This window comes from Maylandia zebra, linkage group LG8 (genome assembly GCF_041146795.1).
Source record: "Maylandia zebra isolate NMK-2024a linkage group LG8, Mzebra_GT3a, whole genome shotgun sequence".
Taxonomy (NCBI): domain Eukaryota; kingdom Metazoa; phylum Chordata; class Actinopteri; order Cichliformes; family Cichlidae; genus Maylandia; species Maylandia zebra.
The window spans coordinates 27,408,899-27,429,948 of NC_135174.1; the positions used below are offsets into that span (position 1 = coordinate 27,408,899).

Genomic DNA, 21,050 nt, shown 5'->3' on the forward strand with positions numbered 1-21,050 from the left:
ATATCAGTGTTTTCTATGCCACGCTATGCTTGCTGTTATTCATTATTTATCACGACCATTAGTTTGTCTGAGATACATCAGCATCCCCCCCTTTTCCTTCACCCCCAATTTTCTGGATTCCTTTTCATCCTCCGATCGATCGCTTCCCCCTCCTCAGCTGCACAGGGAAAAGTGTCAAACCCACACAGTGATGCTGAATTACTGATGCTCCACACCACAGTATATTCCCACAGACACATGTGAGCGCACGATTCGGATCCTGTGCGTATCACGATGAGATCAAAGGCAGCGGGAACGGGGTGCAGTCCCTTTAAGAGAAGCAGGACGGGGAGGGCTGTGCATCCATAAAAGATGAGTTTATTCAGTGGCCATGCTAAGACATGGTTAGGAACGCCTCTGCACTCCAGCGTTCTCTCATATCCATCACAGGCGCTTCACACACTCATGCTGACACAGCTCCTGAAGAAGCCGAGACATGGACACGCTGAGAAGAAAGGGATAAAAACTGGACCTGAAGAAGAGAGGAAGCGGGAAGAAACAACAGCAGAAGAAGAGTGACAGGGGAAGAAAGAAGAGGGAATAAAGAAGATAAAAGAGAAAGTGTGCAGTAGAGGAAAGTGAACAGGTGCATCAAGGCGGAGAATGGGCAATTCCTCCTTCCCAGGCATGTCCCCTCTCTCTCCGTCCATTCTGTAGTTGCAGGTATTTCTAACTTGAGTGCCTTTCTCTGACGTGCTGGGGGATGCTGGGAAAGTACCGCTCTCCCTCTTCTTCTCTTCAGTGTTTTGCTGTCTGTGTTGTTTCCGCACATGTATCTTTGCCCTGCATGTTTTATGGAAGAAGACTTTTTTGAAGCTTCTCCAAACTTATTATTTTTTATTCATTTTCGAAACAGCTTCTGATTGAGTAACCGCATCACGTTGGAATAACCAGTTTTGAGTGCTGCAGTCCATTTTGTATGTATCAAAAGTGCCTTTGAAATGCATTTCAGTGCAGATATTGAGAGGACTCTGTGTGTATTTGGGGGTGTGAATGTCTGCTGGTGTCGGTTGCGTCTGGCAGCAGTTCTTGTTTACTGCCTGAGCGGATAGGAGGCTGTGGATGTCCTGGCTCTCAGAGGCTGGCATCTGGACCGGAGTGAAAGAGTGCTATTGATGGATTTACTGAGGCTGCTGTTGCTGCTGATCAGAGAGGAGATGGAAACAGTGATACAAGCAGGAAGAGAGCTGGACATTAATGCAGTGGCTGAAAAATATAAAAGCGGTGGAGACAAAACACATCTAGTAAGCATATGTATCACCACTTTGATTCTTGGGTAGGTGGAGGAATGATTTAAGTGGATTTTTCGCATCTGCATTAAACTCACACAGGTAGCGCTTGGGTTTTTCTTAAAGTCCCTAAATAGAAGTTGGCAGTGAAGCCAAAAACTAATCTCTACATTCCTCGTAGATTTTCAGCCATCTGGAGTTGGGAAGCTCTGCAAATGCCCGAAAGTCCACATACACTGATCAGCCACAACATTAAACCCACTGACAGGTGAAAAGACTAACACAGCTAATCTCACTGTAAGGCAGTGTGCAGCTGGTGAACCTTGGTTGTTGGCCTTCATATGGACGCTGCTGACAGTATATAAACATTGCTGCAGACCAACCCCACCCCATGTCAGCAGCACTCCCAGTTGGACAGTGCTCCCTGCCAAATCTCAAAAAATGGCTCAAGAACAGAGTGAAAAGGTTAAGGGATTAACTCAGACTCCAGTTTCCCACTCACAGAATTTCTGATCCACAGGAAACCCGTAGAGGTCCTGTATCTCTACTCCAGCTCTTTAAAGCTAGCCTAGGATATAAAGTAGGTTGTTTTATTATTGTGGTTAACTGCTTAAAATCTGGCTTTCTCTCCATACTCTAATCATTGTGTTATTCCTCAGTGAGATAACTGATATAGCTACTGTTATATAGTTACTGGGAATCCCAAATGCGGAAAATATATAACACCGCTCTCTCAGCAGCATCGATGTTTCTAGTGAGATGATGGGAAAGAACGTGGACTATACCACCTGAGAAGACAAGAATAATGATTTATCCTTACCTTAATTAACTATAACCCAGTGGTTCTCAGCTGAACTGCTAAAACTGTATCTATCAAAACAGGTGGGCAAAGGTGGTCCCGTAGAACTTCTAATCATGTCTGTAGTAAAATTATTTGTGACCACGTTTTCCATTTAGTCAGGCAGAAATATATTTTTATTAAAAGTGAAAGGCACAAAATAAAAATAAAGACTTCATCAAGTGACCAAAACCAGCAGGGAATAGCTCCAGCAAGAAAATGGCGATACAGTGCTTCTGTTTAACGCCATAAACACGTCCGGCGGTGTAGCGGTGCTGCTCAGCGATGTGTTCTAATCTTCCACTAACAATGGTGCAGTAAGGCACAGAAGACTAAGCTGCAGACAATATGTTTGTAGGATCAATTCAGTGTTGGGTTTGTTCTTTTGTTTTTGCTTTTTTTTCTCTCTCTCTCTTCATGGGATTTGCTGGCAAGATGCAAAAACAAAGTCAACAACCCTTTAATGGCGTTCGCTCATCCAGATGAGAACATCACATTTCCTGTGATCGTTCCAAAAAGAGAAGACAGTCTGACACTTTTTCATTTTCAGGTTTTTGTCCATTTTAATGAGTTTCCAGTCAAATATAAGTACAGTTTGGACCTGATAGCAGTTTCAAAAAGCTTGGTGCTATGTTAGCTTTCATGCTAGTTGCTAGTAAGAACGCTAGCATAGCATTGAGGACACTCACGGTAAATCTTCATCAGTTTGACTAACAACAAGTTTTTAATTTTTCTCTGTGTATGTGTGTACTCCTCCTACTCCTTTTATACTTACAGTATACTTCCTGTTTTATTTTGTTGTCCTTGAGTGTCATATTTAGTTTTGACCTCCTTTCTTTATTCCACTGAGCTCAGTTCAGCCCTTTTGAAAGACAAAAAAATATTTATTGTTAACGTTAATGTTCACATGGCTTTTATTATATTTCCTTTATCCCACTGAAGTGCTTCTTGGATGGTCAAATTTCCCAAGTTGTTACGTTTTCCCACCAATTCTTTTAAACAAGAATGTAGAAATAACACGGATGCTGCAAGGCAGGTTTATTTTTTACTGGTCGGAATATTAAAACAATGCATTGATAATTGTATATATAAGGTTACTATTTACCAGGATTGCTGCTAATAGATTGCTTGTTTAAAGAATGAATCACTTTATTAATTACTCTAGTTTACTCTGCATCAGAGAGCTGGAAAATCTGGATTTCTGCAAACTGCATATTCATGCAGGTGCCTGAGAGGTTCTGTAAGGGTGGTGTAAATACCTCCACTGTGGTGCCAAGTGTTGTTAAATGACCTTCTTGGTTTTTCTAAGATGACCGGGATGATCTTTCAGAGAAGATACTTATCTCTGTGATTCAAATTTAATGATAATGCACGAGAGGCACAGACTGCTGCTGCTGCTGACTGCAGGCTGGCAGAGTGCAAAATGGAGGTCTTCACTATCTCTAATCGCTATTGATTTACATGATACCCTCTTCTCTTTGCTCCCACTCTGCACAAATCTGTGTCGGAGCAAGAAAAGACCCGAGTCTCTTGAACGCGTTGGGAGACGCGGTTTGGAAAAACAGCCAGCTATCTTAAAATTCAGCGTTGGATATTGAGGCCTGTCACATCCCGCATGCCGTTTCACTCAGAAATCGCTGAGAGGATTAATTCTGAAGTGAGCGTTTTGAAACGCCAACTATACAGTCGCCCTTGAACATCTCAAACTTATCTCCTTTGTGCCGCATGACTGTGTGAGTCATGTCACCTCACTGACATGGCAGAGCCCTCCCCAGCTCCCCAGGAGGCTTTGACAGGGGCGGGGTTGCCGGGTGGCGGAGGTGGAGGGGAGCAGATCAAGCGTGCTGGAATCACAAGTGACTGGGGAGCAAAAGAAAAGGAGACGAGAGGCTGGAGGATCTGTCAGGGTGCTGAGGAGCGTCAGCCAAACAGCAGTTTTCCCACGTCAGCCTGATCAAACTTGTTGACATCTGGAAGGAGATGGAAGACAGACAGAGAAGGAGAAGAAGAGATGAAGGGCAGAGGGAGGAAGCTGCAGAGCAGAGGGTGCCGACATCAGAGAGCTGATTGATGCAGAGCCACCAGGTGAGGGTGAGCTGACTGTAATATTGACTCAGGGATGTCTGTTCTCCCGAGAGCTGCCTCGCGCTCTGGCATTCAGAGACTCTGCTGCCTTTTCATCCTCGACGTTCAAGCGTTCGACTTCTTTTCATAAGTCAAAACAACATTTTTAAGAAATGTGTTTTCAGGCACTGAAACTGCAGCTTTATAATTGTGGAAAACCATCTGAAGAAATGTCTTCAGCTCACAGATGGCGAGCGGTAAAAGGTTAAATGTCTTTTCATCGTCTACAAACATCTCAGACATGAAGGTCCTTGACCTGCTTTCTCTTTCTCAATCCCTGGATTTACTTTTTTCACACTCCAACTTTTACACTATTTTCCGAGTCGATCTTTAACATCCCCGTGAGCCCGGTTGGACTGAAATGGAAGGACAGATATTTGTTCACTTATTTACAATGAATTATTTTTTAAAAAAGTGCTGAAGTGAAAGATACTCCAGAGATTAAAGAGACTCTTTTAACCCTTGCTTTCTGTCTGGACCAAATTTGAGAAAATAAACCTAAATTTGACTGCTTTTCTTAAAGTGACCCACAAAAAGTTAAAACATGGTAACATTTTATGCTGTTGTACAAGTGCTACAAGTTTTTCAGGCTGTTCTGTTCGCGCTGTTCAGATGGATTTTAGAGCCACTGGTTTGGGTCAAATAAGCAGTCGTAGTTTCTCAGAATTGTGACACGTCTGCGTGTATTTCTGTGGGACTGTGATGGCACCTTATTTCTCCAGGTTCCTGCAGCAAGATGGAGTTTGAAGGCTCCAATAAGTCTCAGAGTAAAACATGGTGCACATAAGAAACAGAGGTCATACAAAGGTCAAAGGGCGCCTCGAGAGTGTGGGAAACACTCATCCCTAGCCTACATGAACAGGGTGTTTTAGTTGATATTGAATATTGATTATATTTTTACATTGTCAGGGGCAGGGTCTGTGACCCAGCAGTTTTGAGTCGGTTTTGTATTTTTGTGTTCTTATATTGTGTTGAAAATATGTTAAGTTCTTGTGTTGCTGCTATTAGTTAGGATTTCGTTTCATTCTAGTTTTGTCTCCTGATTTATAAGTCTTTTCTTCTCCTCTTTGTTGTCATGTCTATGTCTCTCCATGTTTCCTGTTTTATTTTGAAAGTCTTGTCTTTCTATGTTCAAAGTCGTTTTTTCCCAGTATAGGTTCTAGTTTTTGCTTACTCCCCCTGGATGATTCGCCTTGTTTTTATACTCATGTTTTCCGTCTTCTTCCGTGTCTGCATTTGGGTACGTTCCATAAACTCACCGGCGTGTCCCGCCGTGACATGCATCCTAAACAGAACAAATGAAAGTTGTTAATTTTAAAAAATGCTCTTCGTAGTCTTCGAAAGTAACGAAAGATTAATCATCAAGTTTTTAATGCCAGATATGTTGTTTACATATTCTGTAGTTTAGACTTTGTTGTAGACACATTTGTGACCAAAACAGCCCCAAACCAGACTGTGAAGGTGTAGAATATCACCAGTATGTAAGGATAAGACTCGGTTTTACTGATGAGTACTAAGAACATTAATACTGTGTATACTGACACCAGCCTCTGGAGTCAGAGTTTGTCTGACAGCTGGCTCACACTGAGCAGTATCACAACAGCGACGTGAACAGCCTGCCCATAAGGAAATATGAGATGCCACGGATGGGAGGTAGTTGATAGCAACTCCTGAAATTCCAGAATAAGACCAACAATAAATTAATTTTGTAATCTCGGATGTGGAAATAAATAAAAATATGTCACACAGTATATCTGCGTGGCCCGCCCAAGTAACGGCGCTCCAAATCTACTTCAAAGCAACTCAACCCCATAATGCAGACACTACATAGTGGCTTAATCAGTACTAGCACACATTTCACCCTATGATGTGCTGAAGGGGCCGGTGTACTGACAAAACACCCTGCCTATCAAGCTGCCCTACTTGTTGTTACTGCTCAAAAACTCACAACGGCCATGTTTTCAGTGTTAATAGTACACGCCTATTATTTGATCCTACCCCGATCTCGTGCGTGTGAAAAAAAGATTAGTATTATATGTTTTACTTCTTTATTACAGTTGATACTTGTTTCTTCTCAAGCCAACATGCGTTTTGTTTTTGTGCAAAAATACTCCAATTTGGATTCTCAGTTGAAGTCATATTTCAGGTCTTGATTTAGTACTTCTGAAAGTGAGCTCAAAGTGGCTTCTACGCTAAATATTTTCAGCATGTAGATGTTACCGACTCTTATCTGCATTGTGAAGGTGCGACACAGCTTGTATCCTAAAGTGTCTTTGTGAAGTATGAATCTTCCTGTTGTCTGAAGAGAGACTCTCCCCTTTGAAAACTGCCTTTTGAATGGAGTTCAGGACGTGAGCAGCACCTGTGGAGCTGGCAGGGAGTCTGTTTCCTGTTCAAGGACACTTTGTCGAAGTGAGCCACACTAAGTCTGCTCTCTTCAGTCCTGCAGAAATGCTGCCATTCATTCACTCGTTCATATAAAATGGATATTGATGGAAGTTCTTTTTATTGGTTGACTGTGTTATCACTGTAGAGCCTGCATTTAAGAGCTGCAGGGCTGAAACGGAGCAAGACTCTTAGCCAGTAAATGTGCATAATTAAACAATCTCGGCCTTCCCTTTGAGAGGAAGCAGTGAAACATTTATGACACAACACATCAGAGTGTAATTAACAATAAATCTCAGTTAATTTGGCTCTGTAAAGCTGACCGAGGATCTCAGCAGCCTGTCTGATTTATTCACAGAGTGAATGAGGCTTAGAAAGCTCATCAAAGCCTCATCTGAGTGGCTCAAGGTGTTCGAGACAGGATGACCTTACTTTGCTTGGCAGCTGAATTCTTGAGTCTTGCGGTGTTGATGCCTGAATAAGCCGCACAATGGCAGACCTCCGCAGTACTCCACCTTTAGATCAGCGCCACAAAAAGAAAGGATGACCTATCTGCTGGTGCTGTGATCTAAATTATAGCACAATTTAGATCATAAAGGCAGACCAGTGTTCAATGAAACTTAAACTGCACACACAGTCTGAACAGCAGTTTGTGGCAGTGATGGTTGACGTGACCTTTTCCTGTTTTATAATGCATACATTTAGTCTTTTCTGGTACCTGGTAGCACATGCTACTTGTTACCTGCCAAATTATTGTCATGGTGAGATTTGATGCTTCTATACAAACAGGAAAAACAAAGGTGACTATAAGAGCTCTGTGTGCCCCTCCAAAAAATTAAAAAAAATGAGGTCCAAGACCTGGAAGTTGTCACTGTCAGATATCCAGCCTATTATTGTGTGTTGGGATGAGATTAGATGAGACTGTACAAGCTGGAAAAATATGCAACCAAATAGTGCTCTGGCCTCCAAACTGTGTGGGGAAAAAACAACCCAAAACCAAAAGAGCAAAAAGGAACCGCTGCAGAATGAAACTAGCATGCGACAGGTATGCTACAGCTATTTGCAGTCATTTGGAGAGATGAGTTAAAAGTAGGGTTTGGTGGTCTGTGCTGAACAAAAAGCGACGCACTAGAAAGTTCCTGTTTCTCAGGAACAGGTGCCCGAATGTGATGACCTGGAACCTCCACTGCATCACCCATGATGGAGAGGACTAATGTTGGAAAGTGGACATCACATCAAAAACCAGACATACAGTATTTATCTTACTGGCTTGCTTTGTCTATTACACGGTCAGACATTTACTTATATACTTACAACTACTTGCAGTTTTTACATTGTGTCTTAAAGGCCTTAATGTGACAAATCAGTTCAATTAAAAAAGGTCACGTTGTTTAAATGTGACCTTTTAGAGGCAGACCTTTTAGAGGGAAACCAAATGCTCACAAAATAAACCTCCAAATTGCAAATTAACAAAGAGATTTTATCCTCAGGTCTTGATTTGTGAAACACTGGTTTTGATCTTCCTCATGCTCCGAAGTTTGTTGAACTGGTTGGCTAAAGGTAGCAGTGACAGACAGATGGTTCATCCAATTACCTGCCAAGTATTTAATTGCCAATGATGACTCCTCAGATGGCTCTTTATAAATAAACCATCTGTCCAATCAGGTTAGTCATGATCAGGAGAGTCACCACATTAGACTGGGGTTTCTTTGCAGGGTGTTTCTGTTTTTGAGTCCCACCACACTGTTTCTAGGACACTCTTAGAGCATCAATCCATCCACTTTAAAATTTTACCGACCTGACCTGCTTTAGGGCCCGGGGTGCATGTGACTTTCATCTTGCAAGCTCGCCTAAGACTGCTGCATTAGGCCATGCATGGCAGAGAAGAGACGGAGGATCATTCTTACAGGAGACGGTTGTTATTGGATGCTGATGATCTGTCCTGTATATGAAGATAAATATAACTGGCTAAAAAAGAGGCATTTGGCGAAAAAACCAATCTCAGAATGACAAATAGGAAAGGCAGACAAAAAGCAAAGCAACCTTTTTATGTTTTTGCTGGCGACCGTGTCATCAGTATTTATGCCATCCGGCCTCCAGTTGCTATGTGGAAGACAAATGGTCAGAATAAAGCAGAGAATTGTCTCTTGGGAAGGAGATTCTGGTTGCTTTTGTTATAAATCAGCTTAATTGCAAACTACTGTGTCAGATTTTTCTCAGTAGCAGCCTGTTCCCATTTTCTCTTCCAATTGGCAGTTTCTGGACATAAAGTGTTGATAATGACCTCAGGCCTGCTAATGTGTGCACTCTGGTACGGTATTTTCACATTTAAACTCAGTGAAAGGTTAGACAGTCGGCCGTTTATCACAGTTTTCACAATAATTATACATTATTGTGCAAGGCTGGACTTTTTAAATGCACATGCTTGTAGACGTGCTTGATTACCATCATTAGTCAGTAGATCCCTGCAGTATGTATCAGCCTGAGTGGCATTACTAATGTGGCAGATGTTTGGTGGTGGACATGCAGCTCTTTAATGATTCTGCATGTTCTGTGTTTATTTGAAAATGTGTTGTGTACCACATTAAAGAGGCGTTTTTGTCCACCGGAGCCTAAAATATGATTTATTTTCATTTTCCTGCTTTATTGGGCACAAGAGGAATGCTAACAGAGCAAGAAATGGCTGAATTCTTAGGGAAAATTAAGATGTGAAATATAAACCACACCAACAACAGCAGTCATTTAGCACACAGTCGACTTGCTGTACGATTACATTAGAACTCGCAACACACGCTGACAAATGAGAATGTCAACAGTGTGGGAGGTTACCTTTGAAATTACAGAGCCATGCAGCTGCAACAGAGTCCTAATATCTATGACAACAAAGCCCACGAGGACCTCAGAGACCACTCAGTAGGAGTGGGCAAAATTGTAAACCAATTTACACATAGAAGTTTCCAGCAATGACTTAAAAATTTGGTTTAAAGTACTTACTTAATAAGGCTGAAATTTTGGAGCTCATAACTGACAATATCCTGTTGCTTTTAAATCTAAATTATATTACAATATCTAGGATGCACCTACCTCATGTTTGTTCTGGATATTGCTCTCAAAAATATGAAACAGGAATGTAACAATGTGTCAAACTCCTGAATCCAGTTATGTTTACCAGTGTTGGGCAAGTTACTTTGAAAAAGCAATTAATTATAGTTACTAGTTACTAGTCACGTCTACTTAAAGCAAAAGCTTTATTGCAAAGGTCGTTTACTTAACTGCAAATTTTGCAAAGCTTTTTTGTTGTTGCAACATAATTTTGTGTTGACTGCTAGCAGACAGCCTCTACCAGCACATCCCGTCTTTTGCAAATTCAATCGATGTTAACTGGGCAACTTGATCCCCACCGACCGGCCTGCAGTTGTGTTACCCATTGTGGTGGTCTTCAGCTGCATTGTCCTATGGTCAAACTGGTTTCAGCCATGGTTTTGCACTGTACCTGTCATGGGTCATTTGACCCAGCGTTTTGAATTTTGATATATTTTGATGTTCACGGCTTATGTTTAAGTTCATTAGCTTATCTAAGTTCAATTTTTCCTATGTTGCCCTGTTATAGTTCATTGTTTATTAGATTCCCCTTGTGTCTTCACCCCTGTGTTCAAGTCTCCCTCGCCTCTCATGTGTTTAATGTCTGCGTATCTTATGTTGCCAAGTTCGTGTTGTCATGTCTGCGCCCCATTATGTTTCCTGTTTTATTTTAGAGGTCTGGTGTCCCGTGTTCATTGCGTTTAGTTTCACTGCCAATGTAACGTCGTTATGTTCATTCTAATCAGCTGCTTCCCCGTGTGTTTCCACTTCCCCTGATCACCTCCTGTGTGCATTTAGTCTGTGTGTTTTCATTCATTCCTTGTCAGGTTGTCAGTTGAGTTTTCGTCATCTCTCCATGTTCAGGGTTTTATTCTTTGTCTTTTGTGTTTAGAATTTAGTTTTGCCTCAGTGTGCTTCTGCCTTTGGTTTTGTACCTTTTCCCAGCCTCAAATAAACGGTTCGCCTTTTGTTAAATTATATTTTCGTTCCAGTTCCTGGTTCGCAGTTGGGTCCTCTTCCTCCCTCCACACGGTCTGCCAGTGCAAACCGTGACAGCACCTGTTCATGCATCTTAACTTAAGCAAAACTGCCATGACTTTGCAGGGGTGAATCAGGCTGTAGAGTCATCTACTAAGACGTTTGGTGGGTTGCTCCTTGGCTGCTTAAATCCACACCAAAGTTTCCTTTGCAACCCTGAGGTGCTCCTGATGCGTTCATTGGAGCATGAATGTAAGAAAGCACTTAGACATAGAAAGAAAAGTGCTTGTATGAGTGGGTGAAACGAGACATAATGTATGAAGTGCTTTGAGTGCTCCAGTACAAAAGCACTATATAAGAACCAGTCCATTTACTACAGGTAAAACTGCACACTTTAGCTCGCCAGGCTGAATGACCTTTGCACAAAAACTGCACTGCACCAAAACAAGTGTTAGGACAAACAAGATAAATGCTTCTTCGGCCAATGATTCATTGTTAATGGGTGTTAGAGGAGCTGAATTTCATTTCCATTCCATTGTTTCTGGTTCCCATGTTGCCGTGTCTTCCCCTTTACACGTGTGTTGCCTGAGGGCTGCATATGGGTAACTTCTGTGCTCCTCCTGTAGGCTGCACAATCGCTGACCTCCTTTCCTCCTTTGGTTACATTTTCAGCTCAAATATCACTGAACATAAACCTCTCACCCTGCTGTGTGCTGACGATGTTTGTTTAAATGATCATCACTGTCGCTGATGTTCTTCCTGGTGGTTGCTAACCAGTCACTGGGTTTTTGCTCCTTCCTGCCTGTCAAAGATTGTCGTTCTCTCAGGCTTCGTACTCATGCTTTGCAAAGCTGCTCCAAATCTATTAGAACCATTTCCACGTCCTGATTAGCTCTTACTGTGACTTGCAAATTGACTTTGGCATGTAAAATTGGTGAAATGCCTCTTTAACTCCCACCAGGGACTTGTTAAATGTTAACAGCTTGCAGACCTTTTCTCACAGCACACTTTTCTTGCCATTGTCCCTTTCCGTGGTCTTCATATTGTGAATGCTGGAACACTGGAGAGCTCGTAAATGTTATTAGCTATACCTGTAGCTGTAGAAGGTCAAAATGCCTGCCGTGAAAAGGGTCTATTAACTTTTTAACTTCTTTAATATACATGATTATTATATTAAAGTTCACAGTAAGGCTCTCTCTTGTTTTAAATCTCAGTTGTTGTTCGAGACAGAATCCACTGTTACACTTTAAAGGCTCCTTTGAAGCAGGCCCAGAGTTCCCAGCTGTGTATTTTTAGTTGATGTTTGATTCCTAGCTCATCAGACACGTCGGCCAATCAGCTCGTCTCTGCAGCTTTCTCGTCTCCCTCAGCAGTCGGGGTAAATTTGAGAGCAGCATATGTTTTTACACAGGTGCTCTTGCATTCTTCTGCACCATCTCTGGAGACGTAGCTCAAACGGTCTTTGTTGTAGCTTTGAAATGCTATAGGAGAGGCGTTTAAAACCATCATGGAGAAATGTGTATTCGAGGAGGTTATTTCAAGGTCTTCCTGCTGCTGCTGTCACATACTCTCCGGGTGCAGTAGGAAATTCATAGACTAATTTGACAGCGCTCCCTGAGAGACTGACTCAGATATTCATCTCCAGATTTTTACAGCTGTAATGTTTTGTCCTTGATAAGGACTGCTATTTCCGTGGTATCTCAGGTAGAGAACAGCCTATCAGATGGCATTGCTGTCTCACGTCAGGTCACAAAAAGCACAAAGGAATCTGCTTCCAGGAGACGCACACTGTCACAGGTAGTGAGTATGCTGCAGGAAATGCCTCAATGTGTTTGTCTGTCTGTGTGACATTGATTTGGACTACAAGCACAACACCGCATGTTGTTTCATATATTCACAATTAATTGGGCAAGCTCAGCGTGTAGCCAGACCCACTCTGACACCATAAAACATATTGCGTGCTGTTTCTTTAAAGGACAGGATTATATAGTGAATTTTGTAACCTGAATTGCACAGAAATTGATTTTAGAGATGAGAGCGAGTCTTGGTGTGTGACAGTTTGTTTTCTACTCAAAGTGAAAAACAAAAAGCAGCTTTTACACGTCCGCTGCAGATATCTGCGAGAAAAATGAGTGCAAACAGAACATAATGTTAAAGAACAACATATTGAGCTCCAACACAATGACTCCCTGTTCCAAGCATAGACTGCAGTTAAAAGATGGGAATAGGTGCCCTGACCCTCCCTTCTCTCACCAGCAGAGGGCAGATCCTCTGGTTAATAAAGGAAGTTTGACTGCCGAGAAGTACACAGGAAACCACCGCTCATTTGGTTTGTGACCTCAGTAAAGCTGATGAGCTAGTTTCATATCTTATTGTATATAATGTGATATTAGTTATTTAAATTACGATGTTATTCTACGCTTCACATAGGATAAGTCGTTAAAGTAACGAGTTTGGTCTTGGTTTCAGTGGCATCCACTCTGACCAAAAAACTCCATGTAAAACATTTTTTTTAAATGAATAAAACTATTATTTTATTTGAAAGTTAAATACATTTCTAATGGACAGCAGGGGGCGTCTCCTCCATTTTCAGTAAGATATCTAGTTGTGAAGAAGTCACTGTGAAAATTTCTCTCAGTTTCCTTGATTCATGACCTCAGTAAACACTTAACTGAGACTGTAAAATCATCAGTAACAGCTTCAGGTCTGATTGAACATAAAACAATTTCTAAATTATGATTTTTATTAGTGCAGCCTGATGTTTACAAACAAATGGTTTATGTCATGGTGGCTACTTCCATCTTTTATATACAGTTTATAGTTTCAAGTTTTCTGCAGCTCTCAATCCAAGAAATGTCGGCTTTTTGAAACATGACATAACAATTAGAATCTGCTACAGCTGGCTTATTTGTGCATATTAACCTATATGTTTAAAGGTATAATATGGCGCTTTTGTTAGTTTGTTTGTAGAGAAAACAAAGCAGAAAATTATAGTATGGAGTAAAAAAGCACAAATAAAGACTACACACTGCTGTACAAGTCTGCAGAAAGGTGATGCACTGCTATTTGTCTGCTATGCATTGTTGTTGTGGAGTAAAACTAACGAACAACCAGCAGACACTGACACTTAATTGGAGAATTTCCTGATGACTAATGCAGTAGTTGGACAATTCTCTTCTTCTGACAGACTCTTAAAGCAGTCAACATCGAGAACAAGCTTATGGGCAGTTTCAGCTTTGCTCATACAAATATTTGTATGTATTTAAAAGCCATCTGAGACTTTAAGCCACATTCATCAGTAATCAAAATGTGTTTAAAATGCAGCTAAAATCTGAGGCTCTTTGCTTAACATCACAGCTGTAGCTAACATTTCAGTGCCGGTCTTTGCAGCACAGAAATGGATTGTGTTCATTTACGAATCCATTTCCATTCTTACATTACATGCTGGCATGTTTGCACAAGTGAGGAAATGAAATGGACTTTGAACCTGGCAGGTAACTAAAGACCTCAAACTCTACATTGATGATCTCAGGTCACCGTATCTCGGTCTGTGAAGAAAGAAGAGTAAAGAAAATCTTAACAGATTAACTTTAAAGAAATACTTTATCTTCTGAGATATTTGCAGTCTGTGTAAACAGCCTGCTTAGATGCCGCCATCTGCTTGCACACGTCATGCGGTTGTATGTGGAATTGTTGTGAGCAGTTTGTGTTTCTACATGTGCTATACGACAGCTCAGATCTCCCTCTGCTCCTTGGTATCTCTTAAGCTGGCGTGACAGCTCCGACACGTGTCCTCCGAAAGCAAACTCTGCAAATACCGCTCGGCAGCGCTGATGCCTAAATTACAGTGAGCAACAGTTAACGAGCTGCTCATTAGCTGATTACACAGAGTAGCCCTCCTTAAACCCTGATCAGACTGTGAAATGAAAAGCTTCTGTCCTCTGGAATAATGGATCTCTGAAATGAGGAGAGAGACTTAGAGAAGGACAGAGGGAGGAGGAGGTGATATCATTAGAAAAAGGCTGTGAGGTATAAAAAAGTTTAGAAGACAGACTTGGAAAACTTTGTCATAAGAGTTAATACCGGCAAAAAGAATCTCTAATGCATTTAAATCTTTTAAAATGATATCTGCTTGTTAAATGAAGACATATCGACCCAACTGTGCTGAAAGAGGTTCGTTTGTTTAAAAAATGCTAAATGTTGCAGTGCTTTGTCTCTCTTTATATATAAAAAAAAGCTAGCACTAATCAAACATGTTTTTAAGCTAAGTTTGTGAAAACTGATGAAGGTCCGGGCACCGAATATTTAAACTCCTTAAAGAAGAATCAGTTTTTGTCCAACTAAGAGGTAAGATTAGGATCGGGTCATATTGACTGACTTTCTCTTACCTGCATTTGAGCTCATTTTCAGTGGGTGTTTTTCTCACCACATGATGGAATTTCTTCTTGCCAATCACTTTTATTGAGAGCTATGTTACCCTCCTCCTAAATCTTTACTGTGCTGGTGTGTTTATATTATCCCAAACATAGCTGTAGCTAGCCACCGGGTAAAGATGACCATACAGCGCCCCAAAAACTTAAAGGAACACTTTGAAAACACATCAGATCTCAATGGGAAAAAGACGTTGGATACGTTGTTGGATACTGATTTGGACTGGGTAATGGGTTAGGAGTGAAAAAAATGACACATTGTTTGATGGAAATTAAAATGAAAACCGACAGAGGTTTGAATTCACAGATACTTAGAAAATCAATGTGAAAAATAAAAGATTTGGCAGACCTGTTCATTTTGTCGAAATATCATCGCAGGTATTCGGGAGTTCACATGGCCCTACATGCTTGTATCCATCCCTGACAATGCTCCTAATGAGATGATGGATGTTGTGCTGGAGGATCTCCTCTCAGATATTGATCAGGGTATCGCTGAGCTCCAGGACAGTCAGAGGTGAAACCTAGAGGTGTCGGTTGAACCGAAACATAATGTCTCATGGCTGTTCTGGAACCCAGTGGAACCCACTGCATCAGTGTAGGGTCTGACAGTGGCCCAAGGATTTCATCCTGATACCTGATGGCAGTCGGGTGCTGTTGGCCAGCCTGTAGAGATCTGTGTCCCTCCGTGGACCATCGATGATGGTCCAAGTCTTCCTCAGACCCTTTCTAAACCTGCTCTTATCTGTGAAAAACACAGTTCTGCCAATTGTGTTATTCTGTGGAAAATGGCAGTCGGGCTCCACGGTGCCAGACAATAAGCAAAGTGAACACTAAAAGAGGTCGAGCCCTCAGGTTTGGTGAGAGATATTCACACCAGCATCCTGCTAGAGGTCATTTTGCAGCTCTGGCAGTGCACAAAGGAGCAGATATCAGATCTGATGGGTTAAGGACCTTCTACAGCTCTCCTGGAGTAACTGCCTCTCTCCTGGAATTTCCTCAATGCTCTTGTCTTCCTTCGTTGCTGCTTACATACAGAGTTAGTTACAAGTTATCATCTTTAGTTAGGAACTATCAGCTTTTTCATGGATACATGGATGTTAAGCACAGAGAACATCCACACTGATAACTTTATTGGAGCTTAAAGGATTTGAACTGTTCTGTGTTTGTTTGCTTTTAGGAACCAAAGGAGCATTTGAACCTGGCAAATGACACATTTAAGTTTATGCATTGTTTTGCATTTACAAGTAGAACAAGAGCTTTCATTCCAGGCTGTAATATTTCACATTCTATAGATATACTTAACATGGTGCACTTTCTGTGAAAAAAAGGTGACGCCGTCATTCCCAGTGTGGCTCCAGCCTGTGGTTGTGTCAGTGCCACCCCAGCCTACCCTTCAGCCATGATCTTGGCTGAGAGTCTTACCCAGTTTTCTTTTTACTGCTGGTCAGAAACAACTAGTACCGGTAGTTTGACTGTTACACAAAGTGAAAAAGAGATTTTTCAGTAGAAAAATAATAAAGAATGAGGCCGAACGCCTGATAAGAAAACTAATCAGTACTTCCAGCTTTGAGAAAAGAAAATCTGTTGAAATAAATCACACAGATTAGCAACTGCAGGCAATTCTTTTCCTATCAGAATCCACCTTTAATCATTTGGGGACTTGTGCTGCAGGTTAATTTATGGTACAGCCAAGTCCTGAAACCTCTTAGCATTTAGTCTTTTATATTTCTTTAATGAAAACATCAAACAGAGATTAAAACCACTGATGGGTGAATGTCATCACTCCCGCCGTTACAATGCAGTGTTCTGTTGGGAAATCTTTGGTCCTGGTGTTTACGTGGATTTCTGTTGTGAGCACAAATCTTTTGCTCTAGTTATTCTCAGTGTCAATGTTTGCAGCCAGATTTACATTTGAGGTTATGATGCTGTACTGCAGGATGAAGCAGACAGAAGCGCCTCAGTTTACTGCTGTTGCTTCACGGTGCTTCACTGCTTTTCTGGGGCTCTTATTTCACAGCTGTCTGAGACCGTAAGCACTTCCCAGGTTTTATTAGATGCTGCTGCTTAAGGTAATAAACAAAGTTTGTTTTGGCTCAGTTAACCATAGCATCATGTTCGGTCCTCAGATACTAACTTTCAGGTTTCGTCTGATGGATGGCTCTGTCTTATGTTTCAAACTATTTTTGGAAGTACACATTCACGTTCTAAATGAACATGAAATTGCATCATTTATTTTGTGCTTTGTAAAGGTTTACCGGAGTTTCTCACTTTTCCACTGCAGTCCAAGCTGGCAGAGAGCACTGGGCAATGAGGCACTTGGATGCATTTGCTGCAGTCAGAATTGCAGGTCACAGGATGCCCAATGGCTTTTTTCCATACATATATAAACAGCTTAGAAATTATTTTTCATGTGTGGAGAGCTAGCAGGAAGTCATTTCCCTCAGCTGGGGAAAAGCTGGATGTAAAATCTTTCTCTCTTTCATTCATTCACCACATCAGGTTTATTAATAGTGATGGCTAATGTTGAGTTTTTGCAACCAAATGTGGTGAAATGACTGTAATCTTCACATCTATAACATGTAGCACACTTTCTGACATAAGCAATGACTTAAAGTGAGTAAACTGTACTTGTTTGAGCGGTTTTAATGTAACATTTGAACTTTAATTTACTTTTAGATCGAACTTTATGCAGTTTTTTTTTTTTTTTTTACCTTATGAAATGTTAAGAATGAGGCTGGACGATTCTGGCAATTATAAAACCAAGATAATCAAACACAAGTGTTTTCCGTCACAGTGACGTCTTTTCAACTCTCCCTAAAAGCACAAACTCACTAAGAGTTTAGTTCTTCTTGAGCCAAGATGACCCAAAGAAAGCCTTTGGTCACCAGCATCCATCTAGAGGAAGTAATTCACAAAAGCTCGGGTGTCCGCGAGTCTCTCAGCTGGTCTGCTTTCAGCAGTAACATGACCAAGGAGATCTGACAAAACATGGAGTGATATTACATGCTCATTGGCTGATGACAATCCCACAGCAAAGTATAATCCTCCTTTTTCTTCTACTGATTAAGTCAACAGACTGCACGCCACGGATTGCCTGGTCGGTTGCATCACTCGATGAGTCAGGAGAGTGTGACCTTCACGAAAATCATAAACCGGGCAACAACGGAAATGGCTACACGAAAAACATCACTGTGGTCCGTGAGTCTAAAAAAAGCCACATGCAGAGCGGTGGTACCATCGCCTCCATGTCCTCCATTGTTGTGTTGCGTACAAATGTCGTCACAGGACTTTCTGCTGTATTTCTATAACAACCCTTTGCACATAAGGTGGTACTTCATTGTAATGAAAAACAACCAAAACAGAGTAGACAATGAGACCAGCAGGTACTAGTGGAAAAGGGCTATTAGAGTCACCACTTAACCTAACCTCAGTAACTGCGTGGGAAAAGACACGTAGCCACATGGTGGAGTCAAACCCAGGACCTTTTTGCTGTGAGGCAACAGCACTAACCATTGCACTACTGTGGCGCCCGGATTACAAAATAAACATAATTTTGTTGTCAGTAAGACTTGAAACCAGCAGGTTAGACTGTATCATGAAAGTATTTACTGAGGTCACAGAAGCAAACAGATGTTTTCACCTCGCTAACCGTCAACATCACAAGAGCCATTTTAGCTCCTCCAATCAAACAACAGGAGTTAAAGCGCAGCACACGCAGGTGTTGGGGAACAGATAGGTGGATGACAGATGTAAATGGGATTGGGAGGATAAATGATCACATATAGTATATGTATTAGTAAGGTTATGGTTAACTCTCATTTTAATGTGTGGCTGCGAGCAGCATTCGGCTGAAGAGCCACGTTGCTTCATAGAAAGTAGAGTCGCCCCCTGCTGACCTTTAGAGAGAATACAGATGTGTAAGAAAAGAGAATATAACTTTCTTATAGTTAAAACAGGTCCAGCAGCAAATAGCTTTACTACTTTCTCTCATGTGTGTTTGTATATAGAGCTATGTGATTAAAGCAAAACCCATAATTACTATGTATATGTTTTGATTGATAAGTGTAATCTCGATTACTTAAAAATTATTATTAATTACCTTAAAATAAATGGTGCATTATTAAACTTAAAGGACATGAGCATTTCTACAGGGGATTTTCTGAAACTTTAAAATTAGTCTGATTAAAAAAGTAATGAAATAAATAAACAAGGAAGGAGTTCGACCCAGACCTGTAAATGTTTTTGACCACAGGTAATGATTGTTCCACAGGTTTAGGTATCCAAACCTACTAGGACTTAATTGTTATAGATCTTGTTGCGAGTGAGTCTGGACTTGTGGCCAAAGAGTACCTTTAAAAAATGGCAAAAAAAAAGTTAGTCATGTTATGATGCTTTTCTTTTTTTCTTAATAACTGAGAGTTGAGTTCGTAATGGAATCTGATTAATTAAGAGTGTGGTCGATATCTGAGTGCAAACATGGGGATATGACTTTCTGCCACTGCTCTTCTCAATCCCTGCCACCCGTTAATCAATCAAATTAACTGATGGATGAGTTTGGTGTTTGTATATTCTCTCTATGTGGGTCACTTTGGCTCTGCTTCGCTCCGGTCTATTTGGGTCAGGTCTGGCAGGGCTTAGACTCCCATCTGATTAGGTCTTTTTTGGAGGGAGGGGGGATTAATCTATACATGCCAGGACCAGTCAGATTTTCCACAGTAGTGAATCTGCTCATAGTTTGCACATAGAAACAGAATGTAGCGCACTACACAGTAAAGTGGGAGGGATTTTGGACACGGATAATGAAGCATGAGGAAGCCTGGGAAGCAGTTTTGGCAGATGCACTTCAGCTGGTCGAAAACGTCCACCATTGCATATCATCGTCTGTTTTATGGACAACAGCCTTTTGAACTTTATTACATATGCATTTATTGTTGTGTAATATTATCACATCTAAGGCAATTGTTTCCCTTTCACTCCTGCACTGAAACTAGTCGAGTGCAACTTTCACTGTACTGAACAGCAGATTTTCTTTTTGTTTTTGGATCACTGGGCTGGATGTTTGTTGCTGAATTTCATGTTGTTTGTTCATGTGTGGGAGCTGATTTAAGATTTGGATCTTCAAACACGGAGAAGTGTGAGGGGAAGCATGCCTATAAGCCTCCGCGATGTAATCAGCAAACAGTTTCTCGGTTGTATTTTCTCGGTCTCTTCCACTTGTCTCGCTACATGTCTTGCACATAAACACAGCTGCAACCCCTCTCCTCCAAAACGCGCACACACACACACACACTCACAGGATCTCATCTTTTTCTGTGCAGCCCTCGCTTTCCTCAGCAGCCTTGGAGAATGATTTCATTGGGATGACAAGTGTGCCTCTCCCTCCATATTTCTGCCACCCGGGCCCCCAGCCTGCATCCAAATGCAGCATGCAGCACCATAGGTCCTCTTCTTTTTTTGCCTCTCCCCTTCTTCTATCCCTGTCTGCCCGATCTGATTTTAGCTCTGCTGAAAGTAACATTTCCTTCCAATCACAACAACGCCAGGGTTTACTTTCCTTCTTCTCCCTTCCCCTCACCATCCCACTTCATCCCCCACTGTCCACTAAGCAGAAAATGGGTGCAGGCGCCGTTGCAGGCTATTATCTGTTTGAGCTATCTATCTTGATAATTGACCAGTGAGGGTAAACGTGATGGTGATCGGCGTGACGCTAATACATTCTGCCAATTTGACGTACTCATAATCCGCCGGGCTCCAGTTTCCATCCTGCAGCCATCCCGGCGAAGCGAGTGGTTTGACATGTTGGAGCTCTGTAGCATCATGGATACACACAGAGTAGGCTGAGAGTGTGGGGGTGGGTGGGGAGAAACTCTGGGGCTAAATTAGGAATCGGGAGCGTTTGAGTGGGCATGAAGGAAGAGGAAATTGGTCTAAACATGCAAAGAAACA

General features: G+C 41.5%; 1 protein-coding gene across 4 annotated transcripts in view; it reads left to right on the top strand.

The window, feature by feature from the left end:
* The first annotated feature begins 397 nt into the window (after positions 1-397).
* The window catches only part of srcin1b (SRC kinase signaling inhibitor 1b), a 141,428-nt gene continuing 120,775 nt past the window's right edge, over positions 398-21,050 (top strand). For all 4 annotated transcript variants that reach the window (XM_023153866.3, XM_076887737.1, XM_076887739.1 and 1 more), the window contains exon 1: positions 398-702. The gene's annotated coding sequence lies outside the window, so the exon portion shown is untranslated. The remainder of the gene's footprint in view (positions 703-21,050) is intronic.